This window comes from Elaeis guineensis, chromosome 1 (assembly GCF_000442705.2).
Source record: "Elaeis guineensis isolate ETL-2024a chromosome 1, EG11, whole genome shotgun sequence".
Taxonomy (NCBI): Eukaryota; Viridiplantae; Streptophyta; class Magnoliopsida; order Arecales; family Arecaceae; genus Elaeis; species Elaeis guineensis.
The window spans coordinates 182,204,066-182,216,442 of NC_025993.2; positions in this window are offsets into that span (position 1 = coordinate 182,204,066).

The following is a 12,377-nucleotide window of genomic DNA, read 5'->3' on the forward strand; positions in this document are numbered from 1 at the left end:
GCTTCGAATAAGAGTTTGGCTCGGTTTGGTATTTTCTCTAGTTTATCTTTGGTTGGAATAATTAAGGGTGAAGTGGGGATTGGGTTATCTTATATTCTCCTCCTCGATCCACCTTATCCTCTAGTTAGCAGCTTATTCTAGAGGTGCTTCGGATTATTTTATCTTTGGAGGAATGTTGTGTTCACTGTTGCCTTAATAATATTGCCCGTATATTATCATAATAAATAATTGTGGTATGCCCGTGGTCTATAGGGAATTTCATTTGATGCTTACGTCAATATTGTGCAGATAAGGAGGCGTCTCACATTTTCTTAGGGACATCATAACATCGTACGTATAGCTGTCTGCCATTTGAAGGGCTTAACTGAGTGGCCCTACATTTAGGGATGGCAATGGATAGGGTTTGGATCGGATTGTATACTACCCATCCCCAAACTCAAACTTAATATCTTATATCCAAATCCTACCCGATACCCAATCGGGTAAGAAAAGAGATACCCATCCCCATACCCAACGGGTTCGGGGATACCCGTGGGTAACCCATTTTTCCATATCCAATCCATATCTGTCCCATACTCAACCCATACCCGTGCATTCTATACCCAAAAAAAAAGTAAAATAATTTTATGTATATTATCAATCAAAAATAGAATTACCAATTATATATATATACATACATACGCACATACACACTTCTAACACACACACACATACATACATGCATACATATATGCATGCATACATATACATACATACATACATATAATTATATATATATATATAGAGAGAGAGAGAGAAAGAGAGAGAGATCATATATATGTGTGTGTGTATATATGTATGTATGTATGTATATATATATATATATATATATATATATATATATATATTCGGATATGAGTTCGGGTATTACCCATACCCATAGGTTTGGATCGGGTTCAGGTTCGGATAGAAAATAGCACTACCCATATCCTACCCATACCCGTACTATAGTTTTCGGGTTTTACCCAAATCCGAACCCAAATCCGATCAAATCCTATTTTTCGGGTTTGATCGAGTTCGGGTAGGATGTATACCCATCGGATCGGATCAATTTTGCCATCCCTACCTACATTACTGTCGAAGCTTAAAACGCTAATCTAATGGTGGGCCCAATAATACGGGGCCGGGCAGTGAAAAAAAAAAAATTTCACCGGCCCCTATGAAGCCAACTATCGGGTGTGGTGCGCACGTTCGCGCACCGCACACCGTGCACAAAAAATTTCTCATTCATGAAGATGTAGTAGATGCCCCGAAAAGGTTGGGCCTCCTCATCGGTTAACAGAAGAGTCCAATGGGTCCTCCCCGTTGAATTAGCACCTGGCCCGCTGCATTAGTACTTCCCATGGCATGCACCACTCTTGCAAAAAAAGTACATTACATTGTTGTTAGTCAAGTTGCAATTCAATGGCCGGCCAAGGCCATACACTCCAATTGTCAATAGATCAAGATCATATTAATATTAAAAAAAATTATTACAATTTCATACGTATAGTTTAAAAATTTTTCTAAACATCTATGTAGTGAAAATAAATAAATTAAAATATTTTTAATTTATTTATGTACCAGATCTAATCTAAAAACTGTAGCATGGAACTTGATACGAACATTCAACCATGATCTGAAATCTAAAAAGAAAGTAAACATTAGAAAAATCAAACGGAGATCAGATTTTCTTACTTCGGATCTTGCCGATGTCCCAGATTTTGATCGTAGCCGCGCACGCACCCAATCTTTACTGACATCCACACGGAGATGCCTGATCAAAGCACTGAGATCACCGATGTGTTAGCACCTTATAGATCTCGCTCCTCATTCTTAGATCTAGATCTCTTCTTCTAGATCTTGAAAAAAGAGATCGCTGTACGAACTCTTTCACGCAGATCAAATGAGATCTGAATCAGATCATCATGAAAAGAAGAAGAACCTTTCTTCTTCTTCTTCTTCTCTCTCTTTTTCTCTCTTAGATCTGATCACCTATCAGATCTAAGCATTGGGGATGAAGAAAGAAAAGAAGAGGAGGCGTTGAGATGGATGTGTGCGGTAAGAAAGAAGCCTCTCATATCTCACACACGCCACCTCCCTATTTTTAATTTTTTTGTCGCACCAAATCAATTCCATGCCACCTCTCCCTCATGCCCCTTAGCGCATATCTACTTTTCAAAAATTTTTTGATGCACAAAATTAATTCCTTACACACCCAATCAGATATGATTTAATCCTATTTTGAATCATATTCAAATAAGAAAAAAATCTAGATGAGGAAGAATTCCAGATAAGGTGGAGCACCAACTATGGGCACCCCCTCTCCTTCACGCGCGCACAAAAAGAAAAGCACCGATAAAACCATCACCCCTCTTCCTTCTTGGCATGATATCTGGAGAGAGAGTCTCAAGGGACCAGGAATCTCCGAATCAAGGTTCTTCTGGTTCAAGTTAGGTCTTAATTGGGTTCAAATCGAGTCTGAAACGAGCCTAATTCGAAAAGACTGTCAAGCCTGATCCAATCAGGCTTGAAATCTAAATCTGATTTGAACAATTGAATCAAATTAATATTAAATTAAATTAAATTTAATTAAATTAAATCTGATTTAAATTAATTAAAACTTAATTCATAATTTAATCAGTCTCACTAAAATCGTAACATTTATAATTAAGTCCCTGCGCTAACAATTAGCAGCTGCCAAAACTGTAACGATTACAAATTAGCAGTTTCTAAAATTCAAACTATCAATCTGATTGATAATTTGAATATGATCCAAGCCATTGATTAGATCATGCTCCTTTTGTTTGTGATCCCTCGAGTTCTATCATGTCTGGTGGTGAGATATACCGTAATCTCCATCACAATATCATCAAAACTCTTTTCGATGGGCTGAAATAATTTCAACTCACCTCAATAAAGATCGTTGATCCGAAAATGATCTTAGTGAGTTCTCATGATCCACCAACAATATCAGCAACATGTAGTGGCAATCCAGCAGAACAAAAAAGTAAACCCCTAGGTTCAATAATTATGTGATACAATTTTTCTATTGTGAGTCTTGACTTGACGGAGATCATGGAGAACTCGTTAAACCCCAACATCAGTCATATGCTAGATTGACTCGACTCGAGTTCATTTGTAAATCTCGTAAAATTTTTTTTTCAGTATTCATACTTACTTTGGTCAAAAATTTTCTGAATTCAGTCTTACGAATCGCATAGGACTTCTCTTTTTCTATCAAAATCGATAGATTCCATCTAGATGCTGTTGGAAAAGGTACAGAATTTTATGCATGAATTTTAAAATATTTTGGAAATATAGCACAGCGAAACATGTAAATTAAATAATTTAATTTACAAATGCATGTAATCAAATTACTAAATCCTACAATTAGGACCTATAACATGTCATATTGTATTTATAAATCAAAAAATAAAAGCTTTGGTATTGATCAAATCAATATCCTAAATCTGAAACAGTTTCAGATCTAAAACCTAGATCACATCTAGATAAGAGAAGAAATCAGATCTCTTACCTTCATGCGGGTCGAGAACTCCGTGGTTGATTTTTTTTATTGTCTTTGGAGCCGCACACACGTCCGGCCTCTACAGGTGATCCACACGAAGCTGCAATAAAATCAGAGGTTCGTCGAAGGAAGATCCGCTCGAAGTACTAGCTTCTTGCAGATCTCTCCAGATGGTTAATCTAAAAAATATTCTTCAGATCTCTTGAACATTCCATGAGATGAAGAATATGAGGAGGAACAAGGGAGAAGTCAAACCTTTTGATCTCCCTAAAATCAAAAATAATATGTAAAAGAAAAGGATCCTAAGAGAAGACAGATCTTCTCTTTTAGTACATCAATGATTGATGTCCTAAGAATATCTCTATGCTAGGACATGAGAAGACCACCTTCTCTAGATATTTCTCAAACTTTCAGATCTCATGATATCTAATTTTTCTCATAGAAAAATCTCAGGATTTATGAAGAAGAAGGGTTCTAAAAGAAACCTTAAGAGAAGACCTTCTTTTCTTCTTCTCTCATCAGAAATGACCAGATCATGTCCAAAATTAAATCACCATGCTCCAACTCATTAGAGCATGAATCCACCACACCATCCCTCTCTCTTTCTTAAATTTTTATCACATAAAAATATAAAATAAAAAATAAATAAACTGAAAAGAAAAACAATAAGAGAAAAATATCTTCTCTCTTACCTTTTGTTTCTACAAGACATCAACTTTTGATCTCTTGATAGAAGACTCTTCTCCAAGGAATTTGTTGCCTCAAACCATCCATTCCATCCTCTTTCTCTCTCAAATTTTATCACATAAAAAATACAAAAAATAAAGAGAGAATAATATGAAAGAAAAATAATGAGAGAAGATAATCTTTTCTCTTACCTTTCTCTCTACAAGATATCAACCTTTGATCTCTTGATTGAAGAATCTCCTCCAAGAATTTTGGTGCCTCCAACCACCCATGCCTTCCTCTTTCTCCTCTGCTAATTTTATCTAAAAGTCATAAATTTTTGACTCTTATTTGTTAGCATATGGGGCGGCAACTTTTTATATGGTAGACTAGGTCATAAAACCTAGTCTAACAAGGAGTCCATGGGGCGTCCAACTCTTGGATGCCCCCTCCCTCATAAATTTTATGGAGAGCATGAAATAACTGACAAAAGGGGCTACAAAAGGAATGGATAAGCTTGGAAAAAGTTGGTGCAAGAGAGGAGAGAAGAGTCCTTGTGAAGAGGGACTCTTTCAAAAAAAAGGATAAACCTAAACCACTTTCCATAATTAGTCAAATTTTTTTCCATATTGAATCAAATCAAATCTAATTCAAATCTCTAGAATAAGTGGTGTGAGATAACATTCCTTGGACATGGATATCATAGAAAAATATCTAAAAATTAATTAGAGGGCGTGGGCTTGAGATTTCTTAGGGAGCGCAAGAGAAGAGATGGAGTCCTAGTCTAACTAGGATTCTTATGTAGATTAGGTCAAACACTTTGAACCCAATCCAAATTAATTGCAACCTAATTAATGATGATCCTAGTCCAACTAGAAGTCCAATTAAATCAGATTAAATTATATTTAATTCTGATTTAAATCCTAACTTAATTAGGAATTAGGTGCATACAAGTCCTACTCAAATAGAGACTTGTTCTCCCTTGCAATTGGCTTATCCAATAAATTAATTAGACTTAATCTAATTAAATTTAAAATAATTTTAATTGAATAAAATTTAATTAGATTTGATCTCAATCTAATTGCTCAATCAGATTGAGCCAATTAGCAATCCAATTGCTAATCGATCCTCCTACAACACTTGCATTAGGTCAAACATCAATCACATTGATCGTTTAACTTAAGAATGATTTTTAATCGTCGATTAACTATCTGATTAGGTTACCTCTTATATGTGTGACTCTATAGGTTCGAACCAAAGTCGGAAGCACAGAAATCAATTCCTGTACCAGTCGAAGTAACCATCTAGCAATGGTTTCCGACGTCCAGATATGTTGAATGTATGCAAAGCAATATTCTAAGAATCCTGACCCATGGTTACCGTATAATTCATCCTTTTGATCAATAATGTTCAAGACGACTTCGAGTATGCTGTCAACACTCATATAAGTCATCTCTATTGTGTCTCAAAATTTTATAAATCTCGTGACTCCTCACGAGGATTACCCAGGCCTAGGTTTTGCTAAATTGAAACACAACAAGACATTCTCTTCCTGAAGTTAATCAGGAGTGATCAATCCTATCTTGACTCACACACCGACTTCATAAGTACTTGACTGTATCCAAAAATCTTTTGAACCTATATTAAAAATACAGACAGTCCGACATCAAAGCACAGTGAGTTGCTTGCAAGTCACCGTGGTGATCTCAGGTCGGAGGGACACTTATACCCATTGGCCTTAGCTAGCTACTCTTGATAGTAGAGTGTTACATTGGTCACGTTCAATGCAGATGTACTCCTACATCTCATCTGGATGCTATACTAGTATCTCCACATTACTTGGTTACGAAGATAACCAACGCATATGGTATATAGCGATCTACACTTGATAAGTTATCGTCCTTGTTATTAACTTATCATTTGATCATGAATAATTTAAGAACCATCCGATAAATCCTCCTTTATCGATTGATTGAGGTTCTAAGGACTTCATCATAATTTAAGAGTTCATTTAAGGAAGATAGAACTTTTGTGATGAACTTGCCAAATAACTATTATTATTAAATAATTCATATACTAATTCCAATCATCTACCACTTAGATGATTGATTTTAGGATACATTTTTCAACAACTCCCACTTGTACTAAAGTCAATCAGAACGATATCAAATATCCTATCTTCCACTTGAGTTCGTAGAACTTCTTAGTTCCGAGGCCTTAGCAAATGGGTCGGTCAAGTTCTCTTTTTCATCGATCTTCCAAAGATCAATGTCACCTGATCTAAAATTAAAAGTGATAGCAATACAGAGTATGTTGGTCCTTCAGTTCTTTAGCCTGATTTATGACTCCAGAGCTACGATAGGACTGGACCATCGGTGGAGGGTGCCACTCCCAACCTGCTAATGAAGCTCAGCAACTACATAGCATACATGGCAGCATCATATACTACGATGTACTCTACATCACTAACTGAGTAGGCTAAAATATCCTGCTTGAAACCTTTCCAGTAGATTGCTCTTACGATTAAGGTACGATCCGATATTTTCTTGTTGTCATCTTGATCTAACTGAAATCGAAATATCCTCATGTTTAAAGTCAGTATTTTCATATTTGAGTCACTGGACCTTAATATTTTTAAATACTTAAGGATTGTCTATACAATCTTTCAATGGTTCTTACTTAGATCAGACTGGTATCTGCTCACTACCGTTAGTGAGTATACCATATCTAGTCTTGAACATGGAGAAATTAGATGACACCCAAACTTTTATTCTTTGCAATGCTGGAATGCCATTTTCGATTAAGAGAATTTCATCCACAGACAACACAAGGAATAACACTACGGAATATTTTTCCCACTTATAAATGCAAGGTTCCTCTTTGTTCATAACAAAGACGTATGTTCCAACTCTGGGATAATAGCGAAAACAGGCTTTATAGGTCTCCACCTTCCCATCTGCACTAGTCTGATCCTTTTGAAAAATCTATTCACACCTAATGGGTTTTATCCCTTTAGGTGAATCACCTAGTATCCATACACTATTAATTTTCATAGACTTCAATTTGGATTTAATGGCTGCAAGCCACTTCTCAGAGTTAGACCACTGCATTGCATCCCTATAGGTGATCGGATCCTTGTTAATCTCATCGAGATCGACAGGATCGCCGTCCCAGACCTAGACACTGAAGTGTCTGTCCGACTAATATGGTACTCTACTAGATCTCCTTAAAGATGTTATTTTAATGGGCTCCAAGTTTGATCTAATCAAATTCGGTTCTGTAGGTTTACTAGATTATGTCGGTTCATTTTCTACCGGTCAAACTTTCAAGTTCAACTTGATAGGCATCAGTTTCTTCTCTAAAAAACTCCTTTCCAAAAGAAATACCCTACTGCTGATGAGCATCTTATGTTCTTCAGCATGATAGAATTAGTAACCCTTAAATACCTATTGGATCAAGAACCAAGTTTATTTGTATGCAAACCTTTGACATAGACCGATCAACTCCAAACCCAAAGATGAGAGAGTGTAGGTCCATGCCTGATCCATATCTCATATGGAATCTGCACAACAGACTTACTCAGTATATTTTTAGAGTAAAACAGGTAATCACAAAAGAGCACAATCCTGAAACAGGCAGAGAAGTGAACCCAATCGTAGATTGAATCATATCTAACAAAGTTCAACTTTTTCTTTCAGATACACTGTGTTCCGAAAAGAAATCCACTGAGAGAGAATCCAATTCTCTCCTAGATATATCACAAACTCACTGGATAAGTATTCGTCTCCTTGATCTGATCGAAGAGTTCTAACACCTTATCTAGTTTATTTCAATCTTTCATTATTGAATCATTTGAACATTTCAAATGATTAGGCTAGACGCACCCATACCCAGATAGATCGTCTGTAATGAAATATTAATATCTTTTTCTGACACTTAAGTTCACAGGTCCACATACATCACTATGTACGAGACTTAGAACTTTATTAGCTCCTTCACCTTTTTCATTAAAAGGTGACTTTGTCATCTTTTCAAGAAGACAAGACTCACAGGCTATCAATGATTCACAATCATTGATGTCGAAATTTTCCTCTCAATCTAATCCGTTTGTTCTGTTCTTGTCAAGGTGACTAAGCCAAAGATAGACTTTCATGACATTATCTAACTTAGGTGTGTACATTACGCTTAATAGGCTGTGCAAATGTTAAATGTCATTTTCTTCTTGTCTATGTATTATTGTAACATTATTCATAATATTATCACAATAATCTTCCTTTATTAATGAATGAAAATCATCTTTGGCCAGAAGGCCAACAAAGATTATATTTATCATAAACAATAGACAATAGTAATAATTAATCTGAATGATAATATTTAAAAATAAGCTCTACAATTTCTAAAGTTGGGATTAGAATAAGACTTCCATCCCTAACATTCAAGAATTTCTCACCATTTTCAAACATTCTACTTACTTGTAGTTCTAACAATAAATTACATAAGACCATCGGTATCTAATACCTAGGTAGTAGAATTTTATAAAGAAACTTTAAGGTATTATTATATAACATCCTTGATGAGCAACTCTTGCTCCTTTCTCTTGTTCAGCCAATTATGGTCAAAGGAAGTAAGATAATTCTTCTTCCTATGATCCTGCTTCTGACAGTAGAAGCAACATGCCTGATTTGGATCAATTTTGGACTAATTATTTTGACTGGACTAAGAAGCCCCAATATGAATCCATTCGTATTGCTGAATCAAGTTCAAGTTTCGATACTAATTAACGAAGTTGGATCCCATAAGTCATCACTGTCTAACAGCGATTGGAGCAATTAAGGTTTAGCCTTATTTTGAGAAAAGAGAACAATGATCTAATATATATGAATTATTTTAAGCCTAGAAACTTGAACTTTAGTCTCAAGGTTCTTTCACTATTTTGCTCAAATTGGTAGCCTCTATCTTTAATTTGAAATTTTACTTTAATTTTCTAGTAGGTACTAGAATCTACATAGACTACAGACAAGCCCGACTTTGGGTGGCCAATCCATCTGCATCTACGGGTAGGTTCATTAACCAATTATTTCTCCAAATAATTTTTAGTAATTTAATTTTACCCCAAAAATCTAATCAGTAGGCTTTGGCCTCCACTGTAAGGATCCGGTGAGATCCAACCATTAACATGACCATACTTGGTGCATCTAACCAACGAATGATTAAGTCCAACTTTGGTTGGCTAACCTAACCACCATTAGAGAGACACTTCCAAGTCATCATGTGATGAGTGATAATTTCATTAGTCAACAAGCACCAGGCCTTTGGGTCTGTAATGATTATTGAGTTAATGGACTCATTGTCAAACACCTTAATGGGAGGCTATAACTCAGTTATCTCCATAACTTTATCATTTTAAGAACCTAATAATTTTAAAAAATTTAAAATTATTAGTGATTTAAGGATAGAAAGGACATGAACCAATTTGCTCCCACTGACTTCACCAAGTCAAGTCCTCCCACTGACTTCTCAAGTCATCAACAAGGACTAGGATCAAATTTGATCCATGGGCACCTAGATCAGTCTCACTGAATGAAATCAGATTCACTGATTTTCTATGTGACATGGGTTAGCATGAATCAATAAGCAACCTAATCAAGACCTAATTAATCACATTGGCCAGGTAAGTATGATCGATGGGAGGGTTTGCCAAAGCTTGCCTTAGACACCATCAGAAATGATCAGGTAAGCGAGCTCCCAATTAAAAACCATCAGTCAGATTTATCTTAGACACCAACTGGTTTATTAGTTTTGATTTGGTCTGCCTAAAGATTCAGGCTCAGCCACTGAGCCACGATCAGTGTCCATTTATTAGATATATAGACTTTGATCAACTACAACTATTGAAGTGATCTATAGAAATGACTTAATCCTAATTAACTTTTAATTAGATTTGATCAATTTCTTAACTTAGTCCATATTTAATCTAACCCTAGGTCTAACATAGTTAATGACCTGATCAAAGCTAACCCATTACCCTTTAACCCATGTTTTATGAAATTGTCTTAGGATCTTTAAATCACAAATCTAGGTCCTAAATAATTACTTAATTCTTTTAATTAAGTTCATGGCTGAGGGTTGGGGTTTGGCATTTCAAATTTTATTTTCAACTTTTGAAAGATTTAATACAATCTAGTATTGTTTCACTAAATAAGTCGGCTCATTACAAAAATGGGTCGGCTTTTTTCATTAACAAATACTAATTGTAGGTTAAAATAATTAAAATCAGTCAGAAATATAATTCGGCTAATTTTTTAATCGAGCTAGCATGCTGGTCGAGTCGGCCCGATTTTCAAACGAGCCAGTTCGATTAGCAAACAGAACCTTCGCAAGATCCTATTCTTGACTGATTTTAATCTATGTACATTACATAAAAATTCATGAAATAAAATATACCTAATCTAAAACATTCATGACAAGATTTATTTAAACTCTTTTAAATTTTTTAGATCGCAACATATCACGACAATCTTTGCACTGTAAGGGGTAAACCTTACAGCAGGACAACTTACAGTCTGTATGATCTTTATTTTATTTTTTAGATTTATTTTAATAAAATTATGAACATGTTATAAAAGAACCTAGATGCTCTGATATCACTGTTGGAAAAGGTGCAGGGTTTCATACATGAATTTTAAAATATTTTTGAAATATAGCGCAGCAGAACATGTAAATTAAATAATTTAATCTACAAATACATGTAATCAAATTACTAAATCCTATAATTAGGACCTATAATATGTCATATTATATTTATAAATCAAAAAATAAAATCTTTGGTATTGATCAAATCAATATCCTAGATCTAAAACAGTTTCAGATCTAAAACCTAGATCACATCTAAATAAAAGAAAAAATCAGATCTCTTACCTTCATGTGGATCGAGAACTCTGTGGTTAATTTTTTTTATTGCCTTTGAAGCCGCACATGCGTCAGACCTCTACAGGTGATCCACATGAGACTGTAATAAAATCGAAGGTTCGTCAAATGAAGATCCACTCGAAGTGCTAGCTTCTTGCAGATCCCTCCAGATGGTTAATCTGAAAAATATTCTTCGAATCTCTTGGATATTCCATAAGATGAAGAATATGAGGAGGAACAAGAAAGAAGTCAAACCTTTTGACCTCTCTAAAATTAAAAATAATATGTAAAAGAAAAGGATCCTAAGAGAAGACAGATCTTCTCTTTCAGTACATCAACGATTGATGTCCTGAGAACATCTCTATGCTAGAACATGAGAAGACCATTTTCTCTAGATATTTTTTAAACTTTCAGATCTCATGATATCTGATTTTTCTTATAAAAAAATCTCAAGATTTATGGAGAAGAAGGGTTCTAAAAGAAACCTTAAGAGAAGACCTTCTTTTCTTCTTCTTCTCTCATCAGAACATGACCAGATCATGTCCAAAATTATATCACCATACTCCAACTCATTGAAGCATGAATCCACCATGCCATCCCTCTCTCTCTCTCAAATTTTTATCACATAAAAATATAAAATAAAGTAAAAATAAACTGAAAAAAAATAATAAGAGAAAAATATCTTCTCTCTTACCTTTTATTTCTACAAGACATCAACTTTAGATCTCTTGATAGAAGACTCTTCTCCAAGGAATTTGATGCCTCAAATCATCCATTTCATCCTCTTTCTCTCTCAGATTTTATCACATAAAAAATATAAAAAATAAAGAGAGAATAATATGAAAGAAAAATAATGAGAGAAGATAATCTTTTCTCTTACCTTTCTCTCTACAAGATATCAACCTTTGATCTCTTGATTGAAGACTCTCCTCCAAGGATTTTGGCACCTCAAACCCTCATGCCTTCCTCTTTCTCCTCTGCTATTTCTATCTAAAAGCCATAAATTTTTGACTCTTATTTGATAGCATATGGGGTGGCAACTTTTTATATGGTAGACTAGGTCATAAAACCTAGTCTAATAAGGAGTCCATAGGGCGTCCAACTCTTGGACGCCTCCTCCCTCATAAATTTTATAGAGAGAATAAAATAACTCATAAAAGGGGCTACAAAAAGAAGAGATAAGCTTGGGAAAAGTTGGCGCAAGAGAGGAGAGATGAATCTTTGTGAAGAGAGACTCTTTCAAAAAAAAGGATAA